Genomic DNA, 16,033 nt, shown 5'->3' with positions numbered 1-16,033 from the left:
AAAGTAGCCATATATTTTTTTTAATGTTTAACATGTACATATGCACGTACATTATGTGTTACTTTATATACTACATGGAACTATAGCCTACAGATATGGAAGTATTGAGATTTTGATTTTTTTTTAAATAGACACAAGTTATCATTATTAATAAAATACATATATTATCAAAGCAACCTTTGCCTTCTTACATTCTAAAATTAATGATTGTCTATTAAACAATTGCATGTCTTTTGCCTATGTATTCTATTATTCCTTATAAGAATTTGAAATAGTATGCATTAAATGTGTAGAACTATTATGTTCATGTGCAAAAAAAAGAAATCCCATCATGAAGAAAAATATAATATGTATATATATATTAATAGAGTGGCATTAAAAGTCTTTATGACAAGATAGTTACACACCAATGAAAACATTCTGAAGTCATGCATATTCATATTCTGGAGTTTGAAACATTATTTAGATGCACTGAGCAAGACAAATAATGATAATCACTTGAGTATCTTCACAAGTCATGAGTCAAATTAATTTGTAACGCTCGCGAATATTAATAAAATGTATGGGGTTATCAAAAATCAAATTCATTAGATCAAATTTCATAGATAAATTCTATCTAACATTCTGTGATCATAATCTTGCAGATTGGTTTGCCAAAATAGGAACTCTGAAATGTAGGATGTACATACACGGCGATATCAATTGATGATATATCGAAAGCAATGGAGAATATCGTGGAAGGAAAAAATAGATGTACCTTTTGTATTTATTGTACAAGAGCATCGTGTCAACCTAACCGAACACATTATTCTGACTCCTTGTCAACCAGTCTTTGTTCTTACTCCTTTACATAATGCGGCGTACATAGCGCAGTCAGGATTCTACTTCGTCAAAATTATCTCCCCATTACGCCAGTTCATTTTTACAATCGTAGAAATGGAAGCCATTGTAGGGATGACGCGCTGCCAATTTAGCTCTTGAAAACCGATAAATTTATCCACATAGCACCATTACGATCCTTATATTTCAGTTGTATTTTAAAAGACAAATCTATCTACTAGCTATTGAGCATCAGTTAATGATCTTGTCTGCATTGAGTCAACTTAAAACTATTGTCTGATCGGTTGTCAGGTGGAATTTTCGAAAATTCATAAACATGTAAAAAAATTCTAATTAAATATTTCGTGGAAGGGCAGACTAAAAATTTGCAGTGGTTGAAGACTATAAATCCTAATTATCACACACACAAAATTATGTTTTTTCGAAGATATGCATTTTTACCATCCAACTTAAAAGACTGTCGTCAAGTACTTTTAGTAAAAATTAGCTATTCGAACACATCTTCTCTGTTTTTGTGATTCATTAGAAAGGTATTTCACTTGACCTATATATTTCATCTTTTAGTACTGTGTATGTCTTATGTTATAAAGTCAACCTGTAGCCTTGATATATAAAAATGATAGAATCTGAAGCGAGATGATGTATCAAATACTCTTGCTTTGTACGTTTTCAAGACGAAATAGTCAACTCAAACACGCCCTAACATAAAAAGGTACACTCGATTTTCTCTTTTCGATACAATAGTTACCCATTTTTTGGATTTTTTTCTTGAGTCAAATAATGGAAGGGCAGACACGAAAATTACTGAAGTAATAGATTGATATGTTCTCCGTCCGTGGTAAAAAAAAATTTTAAATCGGAGGTTAAGCATTTTCTACATCCAACTTGATAGATACCCATGTCGTCGACTTGATATCTATTTGTTCTGCTTAACTTTGTAATAGATAAATTGAAAACTTATGCAAATGGTGTTATTAAAATAAAATACTTCGTAATTGAGCAGAAAATTGTCATTATTATTTGTTTTTATGAACTTTTAAAAATGTTGTCACTATAGTAAACATTACAGTAAGCATTTATCGCCTTCTCTAACAAAGAGCTTCAATTCTTTTGTTCTATTTCAACCGGGTTTCCGCCTGAGCGGAGAAGTAGCAAATACGAAGTTTAAAGTTTTTGATTTGACCCGACCGGTGATCGTACCCTGATCCCGTATTTGAGGCAATCGCGCTACCATATGACCAACGAGGCGATCTAGAGTAAAACGATGTTTGCACGCAAGATGGGGGATAAACAAGATGACAGAAATTGACATTGCATCCTTTCTGCAGGTATAGCATAGGTGCAGGGGTTGGACGAAGCATCATCTATGTTGCTGAAATATTTGGTACTATATTATACAAGGGTTAATGTACTAATATTGATGGATAATGTCCCTTGTAGTGTATCATATTGCTCTCGAACGCCCCGACGTACAATATGATATACGGCTCGTTGCAATATTCCTCAATATAAGTGCAATAACCCCATATACTAACATAATCAAGTAAATCATTGTTTTTTTATTTTTAAAATTCTAAATAAAATTTGATAAACATAAGTGACGAACTAAGATAATAGATAAACAAAATTTAGAACACTTTACCTTTTCTTAGAAGAGAATATATTTAATGATGATATACATGACAAAAGCAGAAAGAAGATGATAAACTGCCGAGTCATGAACATGATGAAGACTAATGAGAGTGACGGGGTCCTCGAAATTCAAATATTTTGGTCAACAAGTACACGCCACTTTCAGGTGAATGAATTTCATGCATGGGATATTTGAATTAATGTATGGTTCCATTTTTAATTTTATTCATGTTGAATAAATTTATTTTCGACATGAAACTCTAAAGAATTAGTACATTGTTGAAATGTAAGAGTCCCCCGTAAATGTAAATGGTTCGTTAGGAAGCAATGGTAATCCAGGTCCAATTGAAAAAGAAAAGACTAGTTTTGAGAGACTTCATGTCTTATATAATGAGGCGTTAAAAATTTAGATAAAACTCCTAGTTCAATATCCGAGTGACTGGTACTGATCTCTTCATATAGAGGGAATGAGGAAAACTAAAGCAGTTTGGTTATTTTAAGGGTTTCACACTGTCCGTTTTTGTCCTACCACAAAATGAAAGTAAAATGTCGCCAGAACCAGAATGATTTATCGATCGTGTTACAATCGTAAAATATTTGACCTTCAAGAATGAATAAAAATAATAGTTTGCAATCATAGACAATAGCACAATATCATTGTAAAACGCAAATCTGTAATGGATTCCAACAGCTCTTTGTACATGTTGTAGCTCTCGTTACAACATTTAATTCAGCCAGACTGATTGACCATTTGTATACAGAATTCATGCAGTCTTCAACTTTGGGCAATTGGTGCCGTTGAATTGTTGTCTCATTGAAATATATCCCAACATCTCATTGTCCTCATATATATGACCGCTATTATCTATTATTAACTCTGTTTAATAAAAGCTATCTTTTTATATTTTTCGTAAACGTATGCACGACATGTTTCTTGAATAACCTTCATAAGTTACTCTGGAGACCAAAAGTTTCCACAAATAAAATACATAAAACATTTCGGAGCATCAAAAGTAAGAATTAAAGAGGACAGTCTTAGTTAAGTAACGTTGAAAAATCTATAAACTTAAAATTAAAACCACAAAGTATCTTTACAATAATCATCACATGGATGTACTTGATACTGTGTTGATAATACTCTTAGGACTGACATCCTACAAGCACCTTAATTGATTTCGTGGTAGTTATATAAACGTAGGTTACAGATTGTAGTGCGCACTGACATCCAACCAGCAGCCTTACTGATTCCGTGGTAGTTATATAAACGTAGGTTACAGATTGTAGTGCGCACTGACATCCCACCAACAGCCTTACTGATTCCGTGGTAGTTATATAAACGTAGGTTACAGATTGGTGTGCGCACTGACATCCCACCAGCAGCAAGACTGATTCCGTGGTAGTTATATAAACGTAGGTTACAGATTGGTGTGCGCACTGACATCAATCCTGTACCCTTACTGATTCCGCGGTAGATATATAAACGTAGGTTACAGATTGTAGTGCGCACTGAAATCCAACCAGCAGCCTTACTGATTCCATGGTAGTTACATGTATATAAACGTAGGTTACAGATTGTAGTGCGCACTGACATCCCACCAGCAGCCTTACTGATTCCGTGGTAGTTATATAAACGTAGGTTACAGATTGGTGTGCGCAATGACATCCCACCAGCAGCCTGACTGATTCCGTGGTAGTTATATAAACGTAGGTTACAGATTGGTGTGCGCACTGACATCCCACCTGGAGCCTTACTGATTCCGTGGTAGTTATATAGACGTAGGTTACAGATTGGTGTGCGCACTGACATCCCACCTGGAGCCTTACTGATTCCGTTGTAGATATATAAACGTAGGTTACAGATTGTAGTGCGCACTGACATCCAACCAGCAGCCTTACTGATTCCGTGGTAGTTATATAAACGTAGGTTACAGATTATAGTGCGCACTGACATCCCACCAGCAGCCTTACTGATTCCGTGGTAGTTATATAAACGTAGGTTACAGATTGGTGTGCGCACTGACATCCCACCAGCAGCCTGACTGATTCCGTGGTAGTTATATAAACGTAGGTTACAGATTGGTGTGCGCACTGACATCCCACCTGGAGCCTTACTGATCCGTGGTAGTTATATAACGTAGGTTACAGCCACCAGCAGCCTTACTGATTCCGTGGTAGTTATATAAACGTAGGTTACAGCCACCAGCAGCCTTACTGATTCCGTGGTAGTTATATAAACGTAGGTTACAGCCACCAGCAGCCTTACTGATTCAGTGGTAGTTATATAAACGTTGGTTACAGCCACAAGCAGCCTTACTGATTCCGTGGTAGTTATATAAACGTAGGTTACAGCCACCACCATGACCACCAGCCTTACTGATTCCGTGGTAGTTATATAAACGTAGGTTACAGCCACAAGCAGCCTTAATGATTCCGTGGTAGTTTTATAAACGTAGGTTACAGCCACCAGCAGCCTTACTGATTCCGTGGTAGTTATATAAACGTAGGTTACATATTGAAGGGCGCACGACACTTGTATATCTATTTAGAACAAGAATTCTGTGAGTAGTGCATGGCAATACATAGTCCCCTACCGGTTAAAAATTCATTGTATTGGAACAAAATTCTAACTTGATCTATAACTTGTCATGGTGTAAACTATATAACATATATCAAGTCAATATCTTCAAGCATGACGAAAACAAGTGTTGAAAACTGATTATTTAAGTGAATTTTCTAAGTCCAAGGACCATAACTCTGCACAAAATCATCAGACCGGAACAAACTTCGAACTTGATCTGTAACTTGTCATGATAAAACTAGATACTCATTTTCAAATCAATATCTTCAAGCATGACGAAAATAAAGTGCGGAAAACTGATTATTTGAATGAATTTTCTTAGTCCAAGGATCATAACTCTGCACAAAATTATCATACCGGAACAAAATTCAAACTTGAACTGTAACTTGTCATGATAAAACAATATACCAATTATCAAATCAATATCTTCAAGAATAACAAAAGAAGGTGCGAAAAACTGATTTGCCGGACTGACGGACAGACAGACAGACAGAGTGCATACCTAAAGTCCCCTTCGACTTCTTCGGTAGGGGACTAATAATCTCCCTTAGTTAAAATCGACCAAAAGCGTTAGAAACCAATCACAGGGGAGCATAGAACTCGAAGGGGCTTGCAAAGAACAATATGAACTACAGTGAAACTTCTCTAAACCGGTCCCTCTGAATACCGGTTCTCCCCTAATACCGGTCAAATCAAGAAGTCCCGACCGATTTGTATTCAAATAAATGGTCATGTAACCTTATAAAACCGGCCACCCTGTAAACCGGATACCCGCCGGTATTTTTCCAATATGAATTACATGTATACAAAATAAACTCTGCCTGATATTTTGGGCAATTACACAAGTTTTTAAACAGTCAAACTATATCATAAAAATAGCGCAAATATCGGAATAATGGCTACTCGACGGAAAGTACGATTTGGACTGAGTTACCAACCATTAGCGGTACTGTTCTAGGGACCCATGAAACCGCTCTCATTGCGCATTACACGCGTTACTGACAATAACTTCATCCGGTACGCCTGAGATCAAACGTGTTGGCATGTAACATCAGTTAGAAGAATCAAAATCCGAAATGGTCTAAATAGAACAGCAACTATACCATTTAAGCGATCAAATTTATTTGTAGATATGAATAAAAAGATGTAGGGTATACGTCAACTGCAATTAGGCCGTGATCCTACGACACAATTTAAGAGCAAGGTGAGAAGTTAAATGAGGAACTCAAACTCCAATCAAGAATTATAGTTCTGATCACATCAAACTTGAATATATATTGTGACATTCCCAGCTGAGGTTTTGAAGTCCTTTCGTGGCTTATGGAATATAAAACCTAACCCGGAAATTTCACATTATATATCCTGTCTGTACGAGACTTCAATAACACATAATACGTATATGAATTTGTTTTCTATGTCGGAGAGTATTCTAATTATTAAATAGGGGTCAAGTTGCGTTTGTTTCACATGAATGAAAATTAACATCCTTATTATCTTTTATATTTATGTATTTTGTCATGTGCAAATTGAATGATATTCCTAGAAGTGTACAGGAAGTAAAATAATAGATAATACTAAGTAAATGTTTGTTCTGTTCTAAATATTGAAAAGGGGTGTTATCTTATTGTCGTATTTGAACAAATAAACTACTATATAACTGTTAAAGATCGTAATCAAAAAACTTTTCAATGATAAGGGTACTTCCGGGATTTTGGAAAGTTGAATTTATGATCGAAATATACATTTAAGTAAACACTTGAAGGGATTATTTTGTCTATATTGTTGATTTTCCCAAACACATGGTCTCGTTTATCTTATTCACGTCAACCTTATTAATTTCTCACACAAAAATATATGTTATCACATTCAAGGAAAGGTTTCCCCGTTCATATTGAAAGAAATGTATTATTTTGTCAAGATATGAAAACTGCCATGAAGCTTTTGTGAGAAATGATTATTACGTGTACAGAACAGTGGTGTGATGATACAAGGCAAGGGTGTGATGATACAAAACAGGGGTGTGATGATACAAAACAGGGATGTGATGATACAAAACAGGGGTGTGATGATACGAAACAGGAGTGTGATGATACATGGCAAGGGTGTGATGATACGAAACAGGGGTCTGATAATACAAGACAGGGGTGTGATGATACCAAACAATGGTTTGATGATACAAGACAGGGGTATGATGATACAAGACATGGGGGTTATGACACAAAACAGGGGTGTGATGATACCAAACAATGGTATGATGATACAAGACAGGGGTATGATGATACAAGACATGGGGGTTATGACACAAAACAGGGGTGTGATGATACCAAACCATGGTGTGATGATACAAAACAGGGGTGAAATGATAGAAGACATGGGGTGTGATGATACCAAACAGGGGTGTGATGATACAAAACAGGGGTGTGATGATACAGGACAGGGGTATGATGATACCAAAACAATGGCGTGATGATACAAGGCAAGGGTGTGATGATACCAAACAGGGGTGTGATAATACAATACAGGAGTGTGATGATACAAAACAGGGGTGTGATAAGATGTATTTTCAAAGATTCATTATTTGGAAAAAAAGCTGGTTTTCAAATGTAGGTAGTAATACGTTTTTACATGCACTTACAATTATTTCATTGTAATGTGAGCAATACTTCATATACATCTAGCTATACGCATCCATTAATGTTATACATCAGCTGGATAATCAATACTCTCTTTCGTTAAAATGTATTTTCTCTTCGAAAATGCTTATTATTATACCTTGATATCTTCTATGGTAATTCGACAACGAAGTTATGAGAAAAATAATGTCATACTGTTGCTCTGTGAAAACACTTGTTACGTAGCATTATAAATGTATTAGTCTAATGACTGTATGCGTCAATGTTTCGTATTATATCTTAAAGTGTAAAGCTAAAGCAGAAACAATTCAAATGCGATGGGGTACCAACAAAATCGATTGATATGCAGCAAAGATCAACACATTTTAGGTTGCAAATCCAAAGTGAGATTTATCGGACATTTACACCTGGTCGGAAAAAGAGTGCGCCATTTTCTTTCTATCCGTGTTTGCAATACGCCAGACCTCCAGAATTAATATTGTTAACAAAACAAAAGTTATGGACCATTTTACTGATAATTGTACACAAATAGGGGTGTGATGAAATAAGACAGAGGTGTGATGATATCAAACAGGGGTGTGATGATACAAGGCAAGGCTGTGATGATACAAGGCAAGGCTGTGATGATACAAAACAGGGGTGTGATGATACAAAACACGGTTGTGAATCTGATGATACAAAACAGGGGTGTGATGACTAGCCGATTGCAAGCAATCCAACTTACCTCCATGCATTTCTAGGAAGCAGTCTTAATTAGCGCCTTTTATCCTAGTCGACCTTCCTTACAGAACCTACCTTGCAATTTTTTGTGTGTAAATGTGTTCTCATCATAACAATGCAAGAAATATTTGCCACTGGACTTTAAACAAACACAAATCTTTCATTAAATATACGTATACCCTTACTATGATAGATTGATAGACAATCTCGTTATGCTTTACCAATAAAAACCTTTAAAGCTATGAAACAATATATGCCTGTAGTTTAATTAAGGCTTTAGTACTTTTAAATGTTCAACCCACGAAAAAAAGAAAGTAGTGATTTATATTAATTTGTTGAAAAACAAATATTATCAACAAGGAGCGATTCACGAATGAGTCAACGAATTTACGAAAATCAATGGTACAAGTGCTTGCTTTTGAAGTTAAGTCATCAAATTTATATAGAAAATAGAAAATGCTGATTTGTCATGCATTGACGCATGGAATAACTATTGCTTTGTACTATTCTTCATGGTATTGATTAACTCACAGAATAATGCAAAAAAGTAGGTCAAAGATTATTTAAAATTACAGTTAAAAAGTTATCAAACATTTTTACAATTATCCATAAAATAAGTATTTTTTATTGTTCCCATTAAGGCTCGTTGATGGGCAGTATGACATTCACATACACAAACATTACATTATGATTTCGTACAACATTTCCACATTTAATGTTCGTATAAATAGTAACCTATGTACATTCAGTCTTTTCTTTATTTAAATCATGCTGTACATGATTTTCAGACCTATACTAACTGTTGAATTTAGACAGTGTTAGACGACTGCAAATTTTACATGCTCCACCGTTTTATTAGATCACTAATCGATGAGATTTTCGACATTTGTTTTTTTTTTTCAAGATTACAATTGACTCACACAAGTTCTATCGATTTCCGTTTCACGTGACTCAATCAATTTTCGAAAAAGCGTGAACAAAAATCTAGCTTGTTACAAAAAACAAATAATGAAACATAGCAAGTTTTCCTTCCCGAGACTTGACTTGCCACTACTTCATGCTATTCTTCACCATGCATTGTGTGTTTTAGATTTCACAATGAAAGAAATCAATAAGAAAATGAAATAATTTATATAAGAAAGATTAGTTAAGTAAAACAAATGATTAATCTATTGTTTTCGTCTTTTATGGAGTATTTTTCTTCATTCTTAAGCATCTTTAAGTTACTCAAAACGTGACAAAATATAACGTAATCTTGATTAAATGAAAGAAGTAAGATATGTATGATATATAGTTAACAAAATAAACATGAAATAGTATTATTGTGAATATTAGTAAATATTCGGAAACAATTTGAATATGACTGTTGGTACAATACATACAATGAAAAAGTCCCTTTCATTATTTTGTGCACTTTTATTGATTTGTGTACTTGCATAGAAAAAGCGGTAGAAATCGAGGACTGTAAAGTAGAACATTTCTGTACTACCAAGAAAATATTCGAAACAATGCATAGGTATACCCTAATTATACCTGAACATTTATCAACGTTGTTCAGAAAAGTGTAAAAACAAGAGGCTACAAAGAACCGAACCAGTTGTAAAATGTACACACCATAGGGTGCCACATGTGAAACCACCGTCCAGAAAAAAGGAATTTGTGTTCACAAAGTTGAAATCCTCTCTTTTGTCGTTTATTTGTTTAACTTGTTGCAAAAACACCGTAATGGCAACGAATATTATTTTGCCAGGTATAAAGTTCTTTTGTTCAATCACAAAGGAAACATGGTGAATAGACAAAATACACCAGATAATACTTTAAAATGTAAAAATCGAACTTATAAAAATAATATGCACAAGGTATCACCACAAGCTATCTAAGGGTGGGCTCCTCAACCCTTCATATTTTAGCACTGCCCTTGGATTTCTTACGCCTCTTGATTTACTCAGCACCAAGGCAACCTTGAATTTTGAGATTATATATGATCAGTAATGAGAGAAGTTTCAAAACCAAATCTGATTCAGTACAATTATGGGCGTCAGCTTCAAACACCTACACACATATCATGTATATAATCATAAAAAGTATTGCAAAAAGGTTTACAATTTATATATATTTTTCAGGAGATCTGAAAGGATCCCTGATTCACTATATCTATATGAGTTTGATCGAAGTAAAATTAAATTAAGTTACCGGTATTTGAATTTACAGTTAAATCCAATCAGCTAGTCTCACATAAATAAGATAAAAATTAAAATAAAAACATAATCGATTATTTCCTCTTTGCAGTAGGAAGTGCTTGCAAAAGTGTCCTTATTCAAATATGTTATAAAAATAGATTTACCTACAGCACATTCAAATATTTCCTGCTTAATCCAGTGAATATAATTATGAATAATCATGGTAAATAAATATATTCAGTTATGGTATGTCTGACCTTTGACTGTCCTCTTCGTATCTCCTGTCTCATGTGTACAAATTATATCATAGATTTGTAAAAGCAGTGAAGTATTGTAACTATTCTTAAGAGAATGACTTTTCAATAAATTCTTTCATCTAGTTAATGATGGTCAATGTGATAATATATCCCATTAACTTTTTTTTTTAAATATATTAGAATAGAGAATGGATACGAGGAATGTGTCAAAGAGACAACAACCCGACCAAAGAGCAGAAAACAGCACAATGCCACCAATGGGTCTTCAACGCAACAAAACAATCCCGCATCTGGGGCGTGCTTCAGCTGGCCCGTAAAACAATAAGGTATACTAGTCAGCGAAATGGATGCCACACTTAACTCCGAAACACGCAATGACCCATATATACATGATCCATATATACATAACATATATCATGATATATACATAAGTATTTATCTATGTAAGTTGTTGAAATTGTGTCTGATTTTAATTTAAATTTTTTCAATTGTCTTCGTTGATTTCATTTGACTATGAATAAGATATATTAAGATGTATGTGACAAAACACAACCAACCACTAACGAGGCGCCTGACTGATTGAGAGATGTCGAGTTAAATTGGATTTGGATTTCTGCACCCTCTCCCTTTTTGTCCTTTTAATCGCAATCATTGAACTTACAGGAAGTAATTTAAAGAACATATAATAAAAACAAGGAAAGAAAAAAATGATTTTAAAATAACAGTAAAATAAAGATTACAAAAGTAACAAGTACAAACATATTCAATAATAGCAGTTATAAATAATACTGAAAGCAAAAGTGTTTTTCCTGCTGTTATGAAATCACGCCATCCTACGCCCTAAAATATCAGTGGCTCTACTTTATAGATTTCATACAGTGACATCATAAACATTACAGGAAGAGTCTTAGACAAGATCTTGTGTAATCACCAGAACAAAAAGTACAGAATTTCAATGCAGAAAATTAAAAGAAACAGTTAAGCCTTGCTTCAAACTATTAGTTAGTGAATTGATGTTAATTTCATAACAAAAATACCAGACGAAATAATTGAACAGCAGTAGATTATAACCTTCATCAACAAATATGTTTAGCAAAACAGAATGATTCGAAGAAAGAAAAAAAACAGTTCTTTAAATGTCAGCTTTGTAAAAATATTACCATAAAAAGCTAGGTGTAATGTCACTTTTTATTAAATTCCTGCTGGTGAAATCATATTTCCACAATACATATATAAATCATTAGAAAATTTCGTAAAATGTTTTGTTTATGATATCTATATATACCTCTGCTGTAAATGTTATGTTTTTAATCGGGAGATACATAAATGCACCTGTATTGTAATTTAAGCTTGGCCAACGTGAAACATCGGTTTTACCGTCGCAAGTTCAGTTTCCAGGAATACACAAAAGTCGTATGAATAATGTTGAAATGAAAACTTCATAGAGATAATCCTCACACCCAATGAAAGCCATTCATCATATGCCAATATAATTTCCGAATCCAAACTCAGTGTAGAAATAGCCAAAAAAATGCTATTTTTGGAATAGAAAAAATGATGAACAAATGAGTAGCCATGCGCAAACTCGGTGAAAATGAAAGTATTTTGTTCATTCCTGATAATCATGTTCAATATTTACATTAAAATTTATCAACTTTCATTACAGTGATTAGTATTTACAGAGCGATTGAAACAAATCCATGCGAAGTAATCCGTTAATAATGATTTTAATGTAACAAAATGATTCAGAACGCCAGACGCGTTTAAATCTTCTATATGCAACACTCGTCAGTTCCGCTTTAATCGAAAAGGTTGGAAGACTTAAGCAATGATGAAGATGAAGATAACTTAAACCAAATATTTCAAAACGTTGCGCCGATATTCTGGCTGTAGTGCAATTTGATTTCAAATCAGTTTATTTCATAAGTAAAGGGTTATTTAAATTATGACAGTGGGATTTTATGACATTTTATTTACAGTAAATTTACAAAAAGGGCGATACAATGATATGCTAAGTCAGCACAGGAATGGTGACCACTGGGCTAGTGACATCCTCGGCAGTGGTATCTACCGAAGTATAGAATCGGTTGTTTAATCGTCTATCTACTGTATTCATGCATGTTCAGGTCAATAAAAAAACCAAGAGCGGTATTGGACATGCATGAATCATCATGATCATACTTTGGTCAAGACTTACTTTTTTTCTATACAAGTCAATCATTTCTATTTGATTGTCATACTTTCAAAAGATATGGTTAATTTCATGACCGATTCAATACGTCTACCCTATTACTTACATATATTTTGGGAATTATTTTTATTTTTATTTCTGACTTATCCATTTTTAAAATAATTTTTAAAAAAATGTACAACCTGAATTCAGAAAACTACTATTGATAAATAACATAGAATTCTGAAAACTGCCATTGATATAGATAAGATAAAATTATTGCCATAGTCATAAACATGCTCTTTAATGTTTGTTGATATAATTTTATAGTAATCAAACACACAGTTTTATTAGATTCGTTCTTTTGTTCTCATCTTTACACATTGATAATTATTGTATTGATACGTGAGTTTAAATCTCAAGTTATCTTCTGATTCCAATGTGTCCACTCAGTATAACTACAGGTTTGGAACAAATCACACGATCTTTGAACAAATAAACTATAAAGCAATAACTTCCCTTTATCAAGTTTATACACAACGCGCACAGTAGCCACACAATCTCAGTGATCATTAAACAAGCTTTTGTACAATTATAAACGTAATTCCCACTTCCATGCCGTCCTCGAATACTCTTAACATTTATAATATATCAAGATATTTTAATGGATTCCTCCATTATATTCAGCAAACCTACCCAACGCTAGCGAATCTGGAACTTTTAAAGAATGGGGACCGGCGAGGCTAACCAAAATAACGTACACTTATTAAAAAAAAATTTAAATGTTGTCATAAAAAGGGGGCTCACCTTGATTCACCATGGCGCAAGTGAATAAATCAGAGACACATATATATATACATGAATATCTCTCAGAAGATACATCATATTCCCATGGAGGAAATAGTCACGATATTGTCATTCATAGCACTTTCTATGTATGTTACATAATAGCCTACGGTCTTCTTGGGCATCACTTTCTTTGTCAGTAGTCATTACTCAGCGCGTGGTAAAGGGCATTTATGACACATTTTAATCGATACTACTACTTTATTTAAACAATGTAGCTATTTAAACATAAAAACACAACAATATAACAAATAAATATGAATTATCAATTTACATTTTACATTTTACAATTTGAAGAAATGAAAAAATGAAAATATTTACCTCACTACACAGCGCGCAGCTGTTCTTATCGATTTCCACAAAACTTGTAAATTAATGCTATTCTCTAACAAAAGAGGAGTGTTGTCATGCGCTAAAATGTGGATTTTAAAGAAGGAATGATTGTTTTCTATAACCCTGATAACAATATATGTTAAATCTTAATTAATTCTAGAGCGTATCGAAAGCTGAACAAACTTGTGTATGATGTATGTAATATGATGTAAATATTACCTGTAAAAGAGGACTAAGCATTCAGTTAACATGACGTTTTTTAGATTAAATTATAAATAGTTTTGAATCGTATCACCAAGGCAACCAATTGTTTTCACATTGTGTAATGTTCAAGAGGGTCACTTACTATGAACTGAGAGGTAGCGATGAGCCGCTGGAACTGGTCACTATTTCAAACCTCATTATGTATGATAAGGGCGATAAATTTAGATTAAATATTTGATAAGGTCGCTTGATTATATCATAAGTTTCTGAAACTAATCAGATGTCAGTTACATGTATTATAAAACAACAGTCGTAAATGTATAAGATAGTTGTCAAATATATTTATCGCTCCATGAAATAGCGTAGTTTAATTGTATATCTACACGGTAGAATATATTTTTGTATTATTAAAATTTATGAAAAGGATGGGGTACTGGATCAAAGTCGAATTTAAGGCGGAGAGTGCATGGGGGAGCCCCATTTATGGAGCTGCATATGTGGTAAATGCATAACCTTTTTTCAAATCCAACTCCTAACGTTGCCTTGTTGATGCACCCTTTTCAAAATCCTGAATCCGCATCTGTAGATGTCTCAACTGCTTATCCCTACCACAATAGGATGTAATGTGTTCTCATCCTCACTGCAAACTAAGAGTTGAAATGGCCACCACTTGAGCGATTCATCTTGCGTCATTCCGAAAAATCTACACAGACCGGGGTTGCAAAATGCACATACCACGGTATAGTAACGACAGAAAATGGTAGCTAGAACGATTTAGGGTTACCAATTTTACTTTAAAAACCAGATTTTTCAACGGTAAACAAAACATGAATAAGGGTTTCTGGAGGAAACGCAGGAAGATTTTAAAAAATGAGTAAATATGCCTGGTCTGGATGAAAATTAATATTTTATAATTTGCAAGAGAAAATGCATGAAACAAATGTGTACAAAGGGGGAGGGGTGGACATTAGGGGGTCCGTTAACATGTTAACAACACCTCGATTTTGGCAAAAGCAGTTAACAACAAATTTAAAATGCTGATAACAGTTAACACCAACTTTAACTGAATAACAGATAACAGATAACAGTGGTGTAAAAACTTTAATAACACTTAACAACCATATTGAAAAATCGAACAATATTAAGGTATTTAATTGTTCTATCCAAATTTGGGGAATTTTTAAAACAAAATAGCGGGTGTCTTGCAAAAAGCAGGAAATACTCACCCCTTCCAAGCCCCTCAGTGTTTTCATTAAGTTTTGGAATAAGAGGAAATAATGTCAGAATAGCAGGCAAAATCATTTTGCAAGGGGTATGGGGCCGTTTGCCCCCAGTACCTGGTAGGGGTCGGGGGGGGGGGGGGGGGGGGGGGGTCGGTGCAAAAAGAGATTTAGCAAATTTGAAGTCATTTTTCAGGGCCTTCCTGCTCCCAAAAATAGTCATTTTGAGATCAGAGAGGCTCTAAAAAATGACTTCAAAATTGCTTATTTTGAAACAATATTTTGACTGTAGCCATATTTAAAGTCAGTGTCAAGTTGCATGATCTGAATATACATTTCTGAACATTTTCCTGTCGGTTGGCTGTTAGAAATGCATTGTTTAACTGAAAGAATCCAAAGATTAGTACTCTATTGTGATTT

The 16,033-nt window shown here is 34.0% G+C and overlaps 1 protein-coding gene across 2 annotated transcripts in view; it reads right to left on the bottom strand.

The window, feature by feature from the left end:
• LOC127716326 (sodium- and chloride-dependent glycine transporter 1-like) overlaps positions 1-14,248 on the bottom strand; it is a 53,117-nt gene extending 38,869 nt beyond the window's left edge. The window contains exon 1 of one of the 2 annotated variants that reach the window (XM_052222490.1): positions 14,178-14,248. The gene's annotated coding sequence lies outside the window, so the exon portion shown is untranslated. Of the gene's footprint in view, positions 1-10,596; positions 10,729-14,177 lie in introns of those variants that run through there. The other variant, XM_052222491.1, reaches the window with a different exon arrangement.
• Between the last annotated feature and the right edge of the window lie 1,785 nt (positions 14,249-16,033).

This window comes from Mytilus californianus, unplaced genomic scaffold (assembly GCF_021869535.1).
Source record: "Mytilus californianus isolate M0D057914Y unplaced genomic scaffold, xbMytCali1.0.p SCAF_9, whole genome shotgun sequence".
NCBI lineage: Eukaryota > Metazoa > Mollusca > Bivalvia > Mytilida > Mytilidae > Mytilus > Mytilus californianus.
This window is presented reverse-complemented; position numbering and strand designations above follow the sequence as displayed.